The sequence below is a fragment of the Triticum aestivum genome, chromosome 4A (assembly GCF_018294505.1).
Source record: "Triticum aestivum cultivar Chinese Spring chromosome 4A, IWGSC CS RefSeq v2.1, whole genome shotgun sequence".
In the NCBI taxonomy this organism is placed as follows: Eukaryota; Viridiplantae; Streptophyta; class Magnoliopsida; order Poales; family Poaceae; genus Triticum; species Triticum aestivum.
In genome coordinates this window covers 732,560,659-732,564,677 of record NC_057803.1, presented here as the reverse complement: position 1 = coordinate 732,564,677, position 4,019 = coordinate 732,560,659, and the positions used below count along the sequence as shown (strand labels likewise).

The window sequence follows — 4,019 nt, the reverse complement described above, 5'->3', positions numbered from 1 at the left end:
AAAATACGAAAATAATTGGAATCAAATATGACCTGGTATTGTACTCGTATAAAAAGTTTAGCCATGGAATGACTCCCGTTTCCCAATTATGCCTTGCTTAGGTTCTCAACTGGATCACTTCAATATCAGGGAAAAAGAAAAAACAAATTTATGACGACAATATAACCTAAATAGTACTTGTACCTAGTCTTTTTTTTTGGCAAATCTTTGATCCCAGATACAATGAAAGTCGTTCCCCCTTTAATCTTTTTATATGAGTGCAATATTTGATCATGTTTAATTCCATAAAAGTTTCGAGATTTTTGACTTTCTTTTTTGAATTACTAAATTATTTTTGAATATAGGGGTTGTGCCACCCGAGTGCCCCTATGTATTTTCGGATGAATTTGATACTACCATAAGTCGTACTTATGAATCTGTGTGTTAAGTTAATATTGGTACGGTTATCTAGGTACGTACTTATTAATTGTGCGGTTATCTAGATAGATTGATGAAGGTATTGTTTTCCTTTTTTGCCTTCATTGTCGTGCTGGGTCGTGTGTGATAGTGGAGAAATTATAGAAGATTAATAAGGTAACTTTCTCCACTTTGACAAGCTACAGCTTGAGCGGTACCCGTCCTTCTCCAACTCCAACTAAATCATTTAATAGTATTATACCGTTTGCATGCTATCATATATATATGCATGCATGTCCCCTGCTGGTTAATTTCAGAAGTACATATGGGGAGTTCTTTTTTGTTTTTTGTTTTTTGTTTTTTTTGCGGAAATGCATATGGGGAGATTGATCACAGTGAAGACTAATGCGGACTCACAAGACCAACATCGTGGGAAAAAATCAAATGACGACCTGAGTTTAGCTTCTTCACGCAAGAGAAAGTTTATACTAACTAATTAAATAATGTGTCATAATGCAAGAGTCAAGAAATAACACGATGAGTCTGTAGTCACACTCACGCTGTCACACACCTACTTTGCTGTCCGGAAAAAAAAAGAAAGTGATTTTATGTCACAAGCTAGTTATTACATATATTACCTTCCTCATAAAAAAGGAAACAACAATTAACTAATTAAACAAAATTTTAACATTAATTGCAGTGAGTTTGTACATGTGTATATGTCCTTTTTCTGTTCTGTTTTTGTACATCGCTAAAAGGGTCGACTCAACCTATCAACAAACAAACTTCACATCATTGGTATTGATCGACCAAAATGTGCATCCAATCCAACAATTAGTACTCCCAATCTCATTCCTCATTATTTGTGGCATTCTTGGTCATATCTCTTCTATCCACCCATCACAGCTCACTTGAGTTCAGCCAAGGCATTTGCCTGAATAAAAATAAATAAGAGAATTAATCATTTCAGTGAAGCATTGTGTGAATTAATTTCCAGATAAAAATGACCAAGCTAGTTGAAATATAAATCAGATTTACGGAAAAATCATAGAGATTATCTAAGAATATACGAGCAAAAGTATTTGGGTGGACGGAAAAGAGACATGTAGGCACGCATGTGTGTTTATTTCTACTTTTCTTTTTGATAGAAAGTTGATGGAATGGGAGGGGAGCAGGTACTCACTCTAGCAAATCCTTCCAACCACCATCCGTGTTGAGGTCATCCATCAGGTTCAGGCTCTCTAGCCCGTCGAACGGGCTCGACGCCGGCGTCTGCTCGCACGACAGGATGCCGCCCCCATTGTTCTTGCACGCCTGGTCGGCGTCCACCATTGGATCGACGGTAGCGTTGCTCCCGCTCGCCCCGCCGTGGCCCCCATGCTCCGTTGAGCTCAGCCCGTCGCCGGCGCTAAAGCCGTCGAACATGCCGGTCGTCGGCGCTGAGCTGGTCAGCGCCGGCAGGTTGTTCATGTCGTTCCACTGGCACTTCTGGAGCAGCATGTTCTGGTCGACTCCGCCGTGCTGCCCGCCGTTGCTGAGGGCGAGGAGGGCCATGAGGTTGTCCATGCCGGGCGCGGGGGTGGGAGCCGCCGTGGTGGTGAGTGCGCGCACCAGGCCCTGCAGCAGCTGGAACTTGGCGGCGTCGACCTGGAGCTTGAGCGCGTTCATGTCCCAGGCGGCCGTGGCCCCGCCAGAGCCGCCGAAGTTACCGGCCGCGGCGAGGAGGCCCGGGAGCCCAGCGAGCAGGCTGAGGTCGGTGCGCGCGCGGTGCGTGACGGGGTCGATGCCCATGCGGAGCAGCTTCTTGCGCAGGTGTGTGTTCCAATAGTTCTTGACGGTTAACCAACTCGTCAGCCACCGGCGCCTGAGAAGAACAAGATTGGTAGTGTAGCCAGGAAGCATGCATGGACGGTTACTTACTTGTTGCCGAGGAGGGAGTGGAGGTGGATGATGAGCTTCTCCTCGTCGTCGGTGAAGCGTCCCCGCTTGATGTCCGGGCGGAGGTAGTTGGTCCAGCGGAGGCGGCAGCTCTTGCCGCAGCGGTTGAGGCCGGCGAGCTTGGGCAGGCGGCGCCAGCTGCCGTGGCCTTTCTCCTGGATGTAGTTGACCAGCAGCTTGTCTTCCTCGGTTGTCCACGGCCCCTTCTTCACGCGGGCCTCCCCGTCGCAGCACGGCGACCGCCCCATCGCTCTACGAAGCTTAGGTTGCTGGAGAAAAAGGTGTAGCTAGCACTGCCTGAAGGTATTAGTTAGGTTTTTGAGGTTTCGTTGGGGTGGATAGGAGGGGTTTTTATAGAGAGTTTAGAGGGAGGGAGGGAGGGAGGTGGACGATGATGCGTGCATGGCGGCATGTTGGAATGCTAAAAGGAAGTCTTTGTGTGCCGGAGACGCAGCCTCCTCTCTCTCACCTCTCTCACCCTCTGTTTCTCACTCTCCGTTTCTCTCTCTAGCGACCTCTCTGTTTCTCACTCTCTCTTTCTCTCTCTAGCGACCTCCCTGTTTCTCTCTCTAAATGTCTCTCTCTCTCCGTCTGTCTCTCTCTGACTTTTTTGGCAATGGACCGAATCAGTTTGCTGGCGTACGTGTGTGCTGTCTTGTTGCCTCTTGTTGTTTTCCGTGGATGGATCAAGTACACGTATTGCGTATATGCATGCATGCATGATATGCATGTGTGCGTGGAAATTCAAGAGACACTATACGTGTATGTACGTATATATACATAGTGAGAGCTCACTCGACTTTGAAATAGGTATTTTGGGTTTTTGCCATGTGTCCGATCAAAAAAGACCCTGTGTCTGATATTTTGTGTTTGGGTCAGTCTACGTCTCAGTCAACTGAGACTTCGCGAAGTCTTAGTCAGCTGACATCATCCTATGTAAATTAGGCCTGTTAACTAGCTCTCCCTCTCCTGGATTGTATCCGACCTGGGTTCTGGGCCTTTTTTTTATTTTCCTGTTTGCTTGTTTGTTATGTTTGGCTGGGCTTTCTCAATTTGTTTGTTCTGACTGGGTCGGGCTGGTGCTGGCCTATGAAAATATATTTACCAACACATATGCAAAAAGCTATTGAACAAAAAAAGGAACAAAAAAAGCCTAGCAGTTAGAGACAAGAAAATGTATGCTTCTCTGCTTCTTTTTTATGTCTACTTTATTTGACTAGAACCCCAAGGCAAAACCCTTTCCTCCCATGCCCACATAGGCAGTTTGCTCTTCTAGAGCTAGCTAAATTGAACTGTGATGTCCACTTTTCGTGGAGCTGATCACAGGAACTTATGGATATATATAGAAAAAGGTTACAAACCAGTGTAACAGCTTCAAAAAGCAAACTCTCATGCTTCCATGCGAGTGATTTGTACATGATATACTTCCTCTTCTAACTCTGGATCTTCAACACACTGTTCTTTGCCTTCTGCATTTCTCTCGTTCTCGGGTTTGCTTCCTTCGTCATCCATGTCAGTGCCCGTGCGCTGCTGTATTCACAAATGTATATGATACATTAGTGTTGAAAACAAGTTTAAAAAAGAGGAGGGTAGGACAAAGTATGACATAGAAGAAACTAAAATCATGGCACTAGCTAGAAGAGAATTTCTACTGCTAGTTCGTTAATCAGCATATCATGCTCCCC

The 4,019-nt window shown here is 45.5% G+C and overlaps 1 pseudogene; it reads right to left on the bottom strand.

The window, feature by feature from the left end:
- Positions 1-937: 937 nt before the first annotated feature.
- On the bottom strand, positions 938-2,638 carry LOC123083452 (transcription factor MYB53-like; annotated as a pseudogene).
- Between the last annotated feature and the right edge of the window lie 1,381 nt (positions 2,639-4,019).